General features: G+C 37.5%; 1 protein-coding gene across 2 annotated transcripts in view; it reads left to right on the top strand.

The window, feature by feature from the left end:
* Nucleotides 1-13,942, top strand: part of HYCC2 (hyccin PI4KA lipid kinase complex subunit 2) — a 72,957-nt gene that overhangs the window by 4,002 nt on the left and 55,013 nt on the right. For both annotated transcript variants that reach the window (XM_082657868.1, XM_082657869.1), the window contains exons 3-4: nt 6,993-7,096; nt 9,800-9,899. The gene's annotated coding sequence lies outside the window, so the exon portion shown is untranslated. The remainder of the gene's footprint in view (nt 1-6,992; nt 7,097-9,799; nt 9,900-13,942) is intronic.

Genomic DNA, 13,942 nt, shown 5'->3' on the forward strand with positions numbered 1-13,942 from the left:
CAATTTTATTTATTTATTTATTTACTTACTTACTTTTTGCGGTACGCGGGCCTCTCACTGTTGTGGCCTCTCCTGTTGCAGAGCACAGGCTCCGGACACGCAGGCTCAGTGGCCATGGCTCACAGGCCCAGCCGCTCCGCGGCATGTGGGATCTTCCCGGACCGGGGCACAAACCCGTGTCCCCTGCATCGGCAAGCGGACTCTCAACCACTGCACCACCAGAGAAGCCCTTATTTATTTATTTGCATGGGTTTTCTCTAGTTGTGGCAAGTGGGGGCTACTCTTCATTGCGGTGCGCGGGCTTCTCATTGCAGTGGCTTCTCGTTGTGGAGCACGGGCTCTAGGCGCACCGACTTCAGTAGTTGTGGCACACAGGCTCAGTAGTTGTGGCTCGCGGGCTCAGTACTTGTGGCTTGCAGGCTCTAGAGTGCAGGCTCAGTAGTTGTGGTGCACGGGCTTAGTTGCTCCGTGGCATGTGGGGTCTTCCTGGACCAGGGCTTGAACCCGTGTCTCCTTCATTGGCAGGCAGATTCTTAACCACAGTGCCACCCGTGATGTCCCTATCCCTTGACTCTTGATATTGCTTGCTTCTTATTTAGCTACTAAGATTTGTCAGTTTACCTCCTTAAATTCCTTTCCCCATGTATTTTTTTGAAAAATGGGTGGAGGGAGTTGGATGCTGAGCGGGGAGTGAAACTTACGCTTTTTACATATTCTTTTATACTGAGGCTTAATTGTTTTTGTTTGTTTGTTTACTGGACGTTTTAGAGCGGTTTTAGGTTCACAGCAAAATTGAGTAGAAAGGACAGAGATTTCCCATAAACCCTCTCACATATGCATAGACCCCCCCATTATTAATATCTCCCACAGAATAGTACATTTGTCACAATTGATGAGCCTACGTTGACACATTATCACCCAAAGTTCATAGTCTGCATTAGGGTTCAGTTTTGGTGTTGTACATTGTATGGGTTTGGACAAACGTATAATGACATATAATCACTACAGTATCATACGGAGTAGTATTAAGGCTTTTTAATCAGCAGGTATTCCTTTTGTAGTTCTTTCTTTTTAAATGAAAAAGGGAGTGGGGAGGGGAGCATATATTACTCTTTATACTTTATACTATGATTGTAAAACTCATATGGTAGACATGATGTGCTATAATATCTAAAGTTAATATGAATTTGCAGTCTGTCACAGTACCTGCTGTTTTATTGTTTGTGGTAAAAAACTAGAGGAAATGAATGTTTCTGTTCTTCATGGTTCTGTTGTCAAATCTCTTTGTCGTTCTGTACCCTGTCCGTCTGATGTTATTTACTCAAATCAATCTCTAATCCAGAGCTTTTTCTTAATCTCTGGTTCCTATTCTATAAATCTAATTGCCTGCTAGTTGAGGATGACCTACAGATACCTCAAATACAGTATATATAAAAGTGAATTCGTATTTTGTCATCTGTCTAATGTGCTGAAGCTGGAACCTGGTGTTATCTTTGACACTTTATTCATATACCCCTCATCTGAGCGATGCTATATTCTGTTGACTCTACCTTTGTATTTACTTCTCTCAATTTCTACAACCACTGGAAATTGTGTGAAGAGTTAGGACCTAGAGGCAGATATCTAGATTAGAATCCCAGCTCCGCCATTTATAGCTTCAGTTTCTTTAAAAACAGAGTTGTACAGTCCAGCAGTTGCACTATTGAGCATTTATTCCAGAGAAATTGAAACTTACATTCACACAAAAACCTGTACCTGAATGTTCATAGCAGTTTCATTCCTAATAGTCAAAAACTGGAAACAACCCAAATGTTCTTCAACAGGTGAATGGTTAAACAAACTGGCACGTTTATACTATGCAGCAATAAAAAGAATGAGCTGTTGATACATGTAACAACTAAGATGGATCTGAAGTGAAAAAAGCCACTCTCAAAAGGTTACATACTGTATGATTTCCTCTATATAGCGCTCTTGAAATATCAAAATTATAGAGATGAAGAGCAGAGTAGTGTTTGCCAGGAGTTAAGGATCAGGGAGAAGGGAGTGGGTGGCTACAAGGGAGCCTCTCGGTGATAGAACAGTTCTATATCTTAATTGTGATGGTAGTTACACATTATCTACATCTGTTATAAAATTGTATAAAACTACACACACATGCACAGACAAATGAGTGCTTGTAAAACTGGTGATATCTGAGTAACCCTTTGTGGACTATACCAATGTCAGTTTCCTGATATTTTACTGTATTTATGCAAGATGTTAACGATTGGGGGAAACTGGGCAAAGGATACATGGGACCTCCTGGCATGTAGTCTGGGAACTTCTTATGAGTCTGTAATTATTTTGAAATAAAAAGTTTTTAAAAAGGGTTGTATTAAGGATTAAATGAGCAAATACATATGAGGTTCTAGTTATAGTACTTGCTTGGTTCATCATAAATACATAATACCTCTACTATATATAAAATAGATAACCAACAAGAACCTACTGTATAGCATGGGGAACTATACTCAATATCTTGTAATAACATATAATGGAAAAAATCTGAAAAAGAATATATATATATGTATATATACACACACACATATAAACTGAATAACTTTGCTGTATACCTGAAACTAACACAACTTCGTAAATCAATTATACTTCAAGAAAAATAAAAAATTTTTAAAAAGTCACCAAGGTGACATTCTATTAAAACAAATAAAATAAATATATAATGCAAATAACAGTAGCAGCAGCAGCAGTAGTAATGATAGTCTAGCCTTCTAACCTCTTACTAAGCCTCTCCCTAGGACTATTCCAGCAGTATTCATATTGGTCACTCTGCCCTCACAGGTCTTTCCTCCCTGTGGTCCACTCTACAGTGTAACCAGAGTTCTCTTTCTAAAGTGCCTATTACATATTACTTCATACAAAATTTTTTAATGGCTCCCCATTGTATTTTCATACATTAATTTCTTTTTTTTCAATCATAGTGGAAAGCAGCATTGGAGTTGGCATAGCTTCCAGGGTGCTATAACATATGAATTAAAGATAAAAACAGAAAAATCTAAAGCGATTGTTCTCACCTTCAAGAAGCTGTTATTTTAAGTGTTATCTTAAAGTTTATTTGATATTGCTGCCTGAAACACTACTGCAAAATTAAATGACTCAGGGCAAAAAGATTTATTGTTATTTTTCATGATTCTGTAGGTTGGCTAAGTTGTTTCTTTATTGGTTTCACTTGGCTGTCTCATGTAGCTGAATCCACCTGGAGGGTTGACTGAGTTAGAAGGTCCAAGATGTCTCCACCCACATGTTTGCACATGGTGCTGGCTGTCCATTAAGGTGCTTCAGTTCTTCTCAGTGTGACTTCTCATCTGGTGGGCTAGTCTGGCATCCTTACATGGCATTCTCAGGGTAGCATTCTATAAAGGTGAAGGTGGAAGCTGTAAGGCTGCAAGGCCTCTTTGAGGATTAGGCTTTGAAATTGTATAACAGCCCTTCCACCATATTCTAATGATCAAAGCAACTCACCAAGCTAGCCCAAATTCAAGGGAGTGGAAAAATGGAAAAGGACCTTTGTCGCAGACAATTTAGGATGCTATAATAAAGTACCATAGACTGGGTGGTTTAAACAACAAACTTCTATTTCTCACAGTTCTTGAACTTGGGAAGTCCAAGATCAAGGTGCCAGAAAATTTGTGTCAACTAGGGACCCACTTCCTATTTCCGAGATGGCTACATTCTCATTGTGTTATAACATGTGAGAGAGCTCTCTGGGGATCTCTTTTATAAGGACTCTAATCCCATTCATGAGAGCACTACCCTCATGACCTAATCACCTCCCAAAGGCCCCACCTCCTAATACCATCACACTGGGGGTTAGCATTTCAGTATATTTTGGGGAGACACAAAAATTCAGTCTATAACAATAGTCCACAGCGAGATCAGATTATTTTCTGTTTTCTTAATGTAAGGATGAACAACAGTCCAAAAAGTGGCACAGTCACTATAAAAATTTGAAAATGTTTGCTGAGATCTAACAAAAGTAAAAACACAAGTACCAAAGACATTAGATAGCAAGCCAAGAAGGACAGGTTCAAAATCTTCATGAAGTAGAATAATGTGCATAATATGTGGGAGAATCAGCCTTATCTAACTGTTGTGCTACAGTAGTGTTTCCTGAAAACTTGAAGGAGGTTCATCTGTATAAAGTTCACTGGGTTTTTATTTGAACAGGTTTTAAACAGCTGATTTAACATCTTCCATTAAACTGTTTATTTTTCCTAACCTCTCATTTTCCTATAATTTGGTTTTGGCCAGTCACAGTAAGCCACATTACTTTTCTAGAACATAACTCCCAACTGTTGGCAAGAAATTATAGTACTGCATTATGAAATCTTGTCAGTGTACTGAACTATTATAAACACCCCGCTGTCTGAACTGTAATGGTGGTGCACCCTCACAGAGTAGATTCTTTGGTCAGTCTTGCTTCCTACACTCCCCACCACCCCAATTACAGTGGAATATCCTAAACACTTTATTCTTAGCATTAAATTGAAGCATAACTGAGATGGCTTGTTGGCATCTTAGACCATAAATTTGTTCCTGCAGTCTCTTTCTTACCTTATCAGGTGGGAATAGTGTTTGGCTGCTAGAAACAGAGATAAGAAATAACCGTTGCTTAAATAAGGTAATAGTTCATTTCTCTGTCTTGTAAAAACAAATTCAGAAATAGTCTAAGACTGGTACAGCAACTCCATAGACTTGTCAAGGACCCATTCTCTTTCTCTCTTTCCTTTGCCATCCTTAGCATGTGGTTTCTATTCTGAAGATCACAGAATGGTTGCTGGATATCCATCCATGATCTAGGCAGAAGGAAGGAGGAAGAAAGGCAGAGGACAAAAGGGGCATACCTTCCATCTTTTAAGAAAACTTTCTAGGGACTTCCCTGGAAGTCCAATGGTTAGGACTCCATGCTTTCACTGCCGTGAGCCCGAGTTCAATCCCTGGTTGGGGAATTAAGATCCTGCAAGCCACATGTGAATGACAAAAAAAAAAAGAAGGAAAGAAGCCTTTCTAGAATTCCCTACACGGTATTTCCTCAGATCTCATTGACCAGAACTTAGTCATTTGGCCATACTTAGCTATAAGTGAGGGTCAGAAATGGCTTTAGCTGATTGTATAGACTAGATCATTGCGAGTGGAGGTGTGGATCTCTATCGGATGGGAACTAGTAGTCTTTACCATACTTGCTGCCTGTCTCCTCAGCTGAGTCTGCCGCTGACTGACTGCTTGTTGCTGTTAGGCCCTTCACTCAATAGTCATGAACTAAGTGCTAACTGTGCTAAGCCCTGTCCCAGGAACTGGGAATACAGATACATCTGAGACGTCCTCCCTGTCCTGGAGAAGTTATGGATTTTACAGTTTTCCTGCCCTACCCTCCCACCAAGCAGTCACATCTCTCTCTAGGTATCGGGCGTAGGTATTGTTGATTTCTTCTGGTCTTTGGCTTGCCTTTTCACTCTCAGTTTCTTTTGATGACAGGTTTGATACAGTCCAATTTATTGTTGTTGTTGTTATGGTTATGGTTAGTGCTTTTTGTGTTTGCTTAAAAAATATTTGCCTGCTTCAAGGACATAAAGATGTTTTGCTATGGTTTTTTGTTTGTTTACTTTCACATTTAGACCTGCATTCTATTTGGAATTTACTTTTGTTGAGTTGTGTAAAGTTAGAGATTGTGATACACTCATTATTTTCTTTTTTTTTTTTTTCTCATTATTTTCTATAGGGATATCCAGTTGACCCAGCGTCTTTTGTTTAAAAGAATGTCTTTTCCCAACTGCACTGCAATTTGCCTTTGTCATAAATAAAGTAGTCTTATTTGTGTGTGACTTTCTAGGCTCTATTTTTTCATTGATAAGTTTTAGTTACTATACTTGTACAGCTAATTACTATGGCTTTATAACAGATCTTAATATTTTACAGTATAGTCCTCCAATTTTTTTTGTTTTTCAAGGTTGCTTTGACTATTCTTGGCTCCTTGTAGTTCCCTAGGGATTTCAGAATCGGCTTGTCAATTTCTCTTTAAAAGGAGAAGAGTGGGATTTTGATTATGGTAGCTTTGAAACTAGAAATCAATTGGGGGAGAATTGACATTTTTACTATGAGTCTTCAACCTGTGAACATGGTATGTCCTTCAATTTATTTAGACCCTTAAATTCTCTCAAAAATGTTTTCTTGTTTTCAGTGTAGTGGTCTTGCACATCTTTTGTTAGATGTCTTTCTTTTTTAAAAAAAATGCTGTTGGAAGTTGTGTTTTTATTTTCTTTATTTATTTGATTATTTTATTTTATTTACTTATTGTTTTCGACTGTGTTGGGTCTTCGCTGCTGTGCGTGGTCTTTTCTCTGGTTGCGGCGAGTGGCGGCCACTCTTCGTTGTGGTGCGTGGGCTTCTCATTGTGGTGGCTTCTCTTGTTGCAGAGTACGGGCTCTAGGCACGTGGGCTTCAGTAGTTGCGGCACGTGGGCTCTAGAGCACAGTCAGTAGTTGTGGTGCATGGGCTCAGTTGCACCACGGCATATGGGATCTTCCCAGACCAGGGCTGGAACCCGTGTCCCCTGCATTGGCAGGCAAATTGTTAACCACTGCACCAGGGAAGCCTGAAGTTGTGTTTTTAAAAAACACTAGTTTACAGAAATATAATTGATTTTTATATATTAGCCTTTTATCCAGAAACCTAGATAAATTCACTTATTAATTCTAATAATTATTCTGTAGAATCTTCTGAATTTTCTTGGTACATATTTATATTGTCTATTAATAATATCATCTCTAAATAATGACCTTTTTTCTTTTCTGGTTATTATTCTTATATCTTTTTCTTGACTTGCTATAGTAGCTAGGCCCTCCAGCACAGTGTTGAATAGAAGTGGTGATAATGGTTATCTCTTTCTTCTTTTTTTTTTTTTTTTTGGCGTCACTCTGCGACATGCGGGATATTAGTTCCCTGACCAGGGATCAAACCAGCGCCCCCTGCAGTGGAAGCGTGGAGTCTTAACCACTGGACCTCTAGTGAAGTCCCTCTTTCTTGTTTTCAACCTCAGAAAGTAAGTTTTCAATATTTTATCATTGACTGTGACACTTGTACAACCTTGGTGTTGTTTCCTCCTTAACTGTTTGGAAAAATCCACTGGTGAAACCATCTGCACTTGAGATTTTCTTTATGGAAAGATTTTTAATGATAGATTACATTTCTTTAATATCCATGATGCTGTATGGATATTCTGTATCTTTCGGTGTTGGTTATTTGTGTTTTTCAAGAAATGTGTTCATTTCATGCCAAGTGTCACATTTATTGGCATAAAGTTTATCATAACTTCTTGTCTTTTTGATGTCTAAAAAATTTCATAGTAATTTGTGTTTTCTCTAATAAGTATTACTAGGGGTTTGTCAATTTTATTAATCTTTTCAAAGAACCAACTTTTTAAAAAATATTTTATAATTTATTTGGCTGCGTCAGGTCTTAGTTGCGGCATGCGGGGTCTTTGTTGCGGCATGCAGGATCTTCTGTTGCGGTGCGCACAGGCTTCTCTCTGGTTGTGGCGCTCAGGCTCTAGAGCGCACAGGCTTAGTTGCCCTGTGGCCTGTGGGATCTTAGTTCCTTGACCAGGGATCGAACCCACATCTACTGCATTGGAAGGCGGATTCTTAACCATTGGACCACCAGGGAAGTTCCAAAGAACCAACTTTTTTTTTTTTTCAAAAAACCAACTTTTGACTTTGTTGATTTTTTTCCCTCTATTGTGTGCTTGTTTTCTGTTTCACTCATTTGCTATCCTCTCTGACCTCCAGAGATAGATATCTGTCAATAGATAAAACCACTGATTTTTTTTTTCAGCCTCTCTGCTAATATAGGCAATCTTAGCTTTGCAAGGTACCAGGTTAACTGAAACTCCTAAATGCATATAGGAACTATGTCTTTGCTTAATACATGCAAAGTAAGAACTCTCTACATATGAAAGAAGGCTACAGCTACATCCCACAAGCTTTAACATATCTTTCTTAGCACTGAGTTCGGCATTTTTACTAATTTTGGTTGTTTTTTTGGTTTTTTTGGCTGTGCTGTGCAGCATGTGGGATCTTAGTTTTCCGACCAGGGATCAAATCTGTGCCCCCTGCATTGGGAGTGTGGAGTCTTAACCACTGGGCTGCCAGGGAAGTCCCTAATTTTGGTTTTAATATCTTCTTTGACCCATAGATTATTTAGAAGTATAATTTAAAATTTCCAGGTAGTTGGGGGTTTTTTAGGTTTTTATTTATTAATTGTTGTTAATGATCTCTAGGTTACTTTGGTTGTGGTTAAAGAACATACTCTGAATGGCTCAGTTTTCCTGTTATTTGCCCTGTTGGGTTTCCTTGTTTTGTTTTGGCTTTTTCCTCAATTGAGAGCCTAGTATCTGTATCCTTAGCCTTGAAAGACTGTCAGAGACAGTCTTCCCAGCATAGCTCTCAAGTCTGCCTGCCTGCACTGCTTCAAAATCTGGTGATTGTCTTGGTGGTTCCGAATTCCCAAGGTACAAAAAGACAGTCTCCTTGGCACCAGCTGCCCCTTCCCAGAGTGTTACCGATTTCTTGTGTATCTTTCCAGAGACTAACAGAGAAAACTTGCTAGTCCTTTTCAAGTTTTTTCCCCACTGCAGAACTTCTCATGAAATAAAAATCCCATGCGATAGCCCAGTATATACGAGATGGTTGGAGTAGGAGGTCCTGACACATCTTCAGTTTGGAAACCATTGGAGACTTTACAATGATAATGTTGTTTAACTCCAAGAGAATATTATTGCAGTATTCTTTGTATTAAAAAATGTTTTGTGGGCTTCCCTGGTGGCACAGTGGTTGAGAGTCCGCCTGCCGATGCAGGGGACACGGGTTCGTGCCCCGGTCCGGGAAGATCCCACATGCCGCGGAGCGGCTGGGCCCGTGAGCTGTGGACGCTGAGCCTGTGCGTCCGGAGCCTGTTGCTCCGCAACGGGAGAGGCCACAACAGTGAGAGGCCCACGTACCGCAAAAAAAAAAAAAAAGTTTTGTTAATGGACATATTTTAAAATGCTAATTTTCTTTTGGTGTTTTAGCTTTTAAAGTTGTGATAAGTTTTGAATCAAAGAAGTAGAGTATAATGTGGTCAACAAGTACATGATAATAGTTATTACTTTATGAGAAAAGTATACTTTTATCAATTTGAAAATGATTTTTAATATTTTTTGTGCCAAAAGTTCAAGTAACAGCATTTTCTATGTTCTTTCTCAAAATGATAAAATTTTCAGTCTGTGAAACTTATCCAAAATTATAATGTAGCCATTGATACTTATTTAAGCTTGATTTTATAGTGCATATTAAAATTTTAATGATCGTTGCGTGTGTGTGTGTATGTGTGTGTGTGATCACTGTAATATGTTTCAAAAGTTGGACTCAGAATTTTTGGCTGGGAAGTACTTATTTTTGTAGATTTTTCAGGTGAGGCTCCAGAAAATTTAACTTACTCGAAGTCTTTACAGATATTTAATGGTAAATTTGAAACTAAAACTCAGACTTCTTTTTTCCAAATCTAATGTCTTCTAAAATAGGTTTGATAATGGTACATAAGTATAGCCTAGTTATTATAGAAAATTTAAAAATAATCCCAATTATTTTTAAAATTAGATAAACTATATTATAAATGCCTTTTCAAAATTGTTCTTTCTCCTTTATATTACATTCTTGAGGATATTCTCTCTCACTATTTCACAGTTTTTTGTTTTCATTTTTTATAGAGTTGGAAAACATTTAAGTCTCAACAAATGAATTCCACACTTGAACTCTGCCGCATTCCTGTGCCACCTCCTCCATTGGGACACTGATCTTAGAACGGAGGTAAAATTATAGAATTTAACTTTGTAAAGGGTAAAGAATGAAGTTCCCATAGTCAGACATGTTAGAATTTTTGGTAATTTTTTGTGGGTAGCTTCTATATATTAAGCAGTTTTACCTAGGAGAATAGTCACATCTTAATTATTGCCTTTGAATTTTACTTTTGAAAGTGTTTCCTTTTTAATAGTTGTGTCTTTTAACTTTTTTGTTACCTAAATATTACAGCTCTTGAATTACTGAGTTTATTCAGCATAATTGTATTATCTAGCTACATCTAGATCAGTGCTGATCATAGAATTTCTTTGATAATGTCTGTGTTCTACATCTGTGCTGTCCAATATGGGAGACACTAGCCACATGTAGCTACTAAGTGCTTGAAATGTGGCTAGTGCAACTAAGGAATTGATTTTTTTTTTTAATACAATGTTAGTTTTTTTTTTTCAGTTTTTTGGCTGTGCCACGCGGCTTATGGGATCTTAGTTCCCCAACCAGGGATTGAACCCAGGCCTCCTGCAGTGGAAACGCAGTCTTAACCACTGGCCCACCAGGGAATTCCCAGGAATTGATTTTTAAATTTTATTTTTTTTTAATTAATTAAAACTAACTGGACAGTGCAGCTCTAGTTTTTTCCTTAGGGAATTTGGTATTTACAGTACAGTAATAGCACATGTTAAGTGCTTTGTTTTTTATTTATACCTTGAAATATCTAGATAGTTTTTGGTCTAGTTTGAAAATTTTCAGTAGCATAGCCATTTTTTTACTGTCATATGTTGCTTGATCATTGTATAGGTTTGTTTATACAATAATTTTGGTCCATTAGAAACCCTTGAGAGCAGTTATAATTTTGCTCACTGATGTGTTAATTTATTTAATCTTTAAAAAAAAAAAAAAACTTTGACATAGGTACTTATATTATCCCCATTTTATAAATGAGGGATTTGAGGCCACAGGTTAGGTAAGTAACTTTCCCAAGGAAACACAACTTGTAGGTCAAGGAGGTAGAATTCAAACTCAGGCAGTCTAGAGCAAGAGCCTGTCTTCTTTAACCATTAGGCCGTACTGCCTGTTATATCCTTTTTCTCTCTAAATTGACAATTCCTAAAAAAGAATATATATGCTGACTATCAGCTAAGACACAATTTCTACCAGTGTTGTTAATGGAGAACTTACTGTACTTGTGCAAGTACTGTGAGTTTGCTTCCTGGCAAGTAGTTATTGACCTCTTTCAGATCATGTTCCAGCAATTTATTATTTTTTTCATTATGTTTTATTCAGGGCTTGCTAATAAAGGTTGCCATTACCATGGTCACCAAAAAGATAATCATTTTCTGTGATATCCTCTTTATTTTGCTTCATACTCTGGAAGTGAGGCAATATGGGCCCGAATTGATCTGCATGCTAGAATATCAGTTTGACTTTTGCTTTTAAATATAGGTTTTAAACTAAAAATAGAACTACCATATGACCCAGCAATCCCACTACTGGGCATATACCCTGAGAAAACTGTAATTCAAAAAGAGTCATGTACCACAATGTTCATTGCAGCTCTATTTACAATAGCCAGGACATGGAAGCAACCTAAGTGTCCATCAACAGATAAATGGATAAAGAAGATGTGGCACATATATACAATGGAATATTACTCAGCCATAAAAAGAAACGAAATTGAGTTATTTGTAGTGAGGTGGATGGACCTAGAGACTGTCATACAGAGTGAAGTAAGTCAGAAAGAGAAACAAATACTGTATGCTAACACATATAAATGGAATCTAAAAAAAAAAAATGGTTCTGAAGAACCTAGGGGTAGGGCAGGAATAAAGACGCAGACATAGAGAATGGACTTGAGGACATAGAGACAGGGAAGGGTAAGCTGGGGCGAAGTGAGAGAGTGGCATGGACTTATATATACTAACAAATGTAAAATAGATAGCTAGTGGGAAGCAGCTGCATAGCACAGGGAGATCAGCTCGGTGCTTATGACCACCTAGAGGGATGGGATAGGGAGGGTGGGAGGGAGACGCAAGCGGGAGGAGATATGGGGATATATGTATATGTATAGCTGATTCACTTTGTTTTAAAGCAGAAACTAACACACCATTGTAAAACAATTATACTCCAATAAAGATGTTAAAATAAATAAACAAATAAAATAAATAAATATAGCTTTTATACATCAGATGATGGGATGGGTGTAACAGTAGAAGAAATGATTTTCAGAATTCCATAGTCTGTTTAAATAAAAAGAGGGCTTGCAGTATGTTTATAACTGTGTTTGTAGCTACCTGTAAATACTAAAAGATGCTGATTCTAGTTAGAAAACATATATTTAAAAAATTTCTCTGTAACTAGTACTGTTCTGTTTTCCAAATGAAGGCACTAAAATATATTTATAGGATTTTAGATTTAGAAAGTAATTTATCATTGTAGTGACCTGAAGCCCAAAAGGTTTAAGCGATTTGTCCAAGGTCATATAAGCTATGTGGTTCATTGATTCAATGAATATACATTAAGTATCTGTCATATGTCTAGATACCATAATATACTTGTTAGCATTGAGTCCATAGTGAGCCCTCAAATGCTAGCAGAACAGAAAAGGACCCTGTTCTCATGGAATTTGTGACCTGATGGGAAAGATAGACAATAAGGTTTAATATACAAGGTATAAAATCCAAAGCCCTAGGAAGGAAATGAACCATATATGTTGGAATGGAAAATACTGGAGAAGGGAGAAAGGGCTCCTATTTAGATAAAGTGGTCAAGAAAGGCCTGCTGAGATTAACAGGATTGGAAGGAGCCAGTTATTTAAATAGCGATTGTAGGACAGCATTCCAGGCTGGAACAGTCCACACAGAATCCCTAGGGTGAAGGTGTGCATGAAACTCTAGAGGAACTGAAATGAGAATATGGCCAGAACATAGGAAGCTGTGGTGGGGGAGAAGTATGAGCTGTAAGAAAGGGACCACGTTACATTTTTCAACCATAGATTTTATTTTATTTATTTTTTTAAAGTAAGGGTTTTTGGTCTTGTTTAGTTTTTTTATTTACTTATGGCTGCCTTGGGTCTTTGTTGCTGCACACGGGCTTTCTCTAGTTACGGGGAGCGGGGACTACTCTCCGTTGCCATGCTCAGACTTCTCATTGCACTGGCTTCTCGTTGCGGAGCACGGGCTCTAGACGCACAGGCTACAGTAGTTGTGGCATGTGGGCTCAGTAGTTGTGGCATGCAGGCTCAGTAGTTGTGGTGCATGGGCTTAGTTGCTCCGTAGCATGTGGGATCTTCCTGGACCAGGGATAGAACCCGTGTCCCCAGCATTGGCAGGCGGATTCTTAACCACTGTGCCACCAGGGAAGCCCAAGGATAATTTTTAAAAGTCTTATGTGATTATATGGATATGCTTATGCTCTTATCCTTTAAACATTTTGTTTCATTTTAATAAAGGATTGTGTCTTACTTCCTACTTAAATTTGTTAATAAATTACTGTCTTAAAATTAGTATCATTAAAATTGGGGAAATACGTTAGTGTTTTGGCTATAATTATTATTAACACCACTATGTTCTTCTATCTAAAGTTAATTAACTTGCAGTCATTTAAAAAATGGTATTGGTAGAAACTAAAGTGATTTGGTGTGCCAAATTTGTGGTTATAGGAGAGATCATACAGGAATTTAAAATAAGAAATTTAACCTGGATGTGATACTTTTTTTTTTTAACTGAAGGGTGGTCATCAGGATTACTTGGAAAACTTTTTCAAAATATATATTCCGGGCCCTATATCAGATAAGGATTCTGATGCAGTATATATTACATTTAAAAATTTTGTGTTTCTTTCAAAAAATAATGTTTGGTTTTCTTTTTTATTTTAAGAGCTGTGCTGATGTTTTTTGTAAAGAGTTTGAAAAACATTTTTGATTAATTGTACTTGCTTTTTCTTATCCCTTTCTATAACGTAGTCAACATTTTAAAAAACCTTCTAATTCATTGTAGTTAGTAAAAAGATAACTTATTAGTTTATAAATTTTTCCTAAAACATAGAAGTCTTAATTT

This window comes from Grampus griseus (genome assembly GCF_964374135.1).
Source record: "Grampus griseus genome assembly, chromosome: 7".
In the NCBI taxonomy this organism is placed as follows: Eukaryota; Metazoa; Chordata; class Mammalia; order Artiodactyla; family Delphinidae; genus Grampus; species Grampus griseus.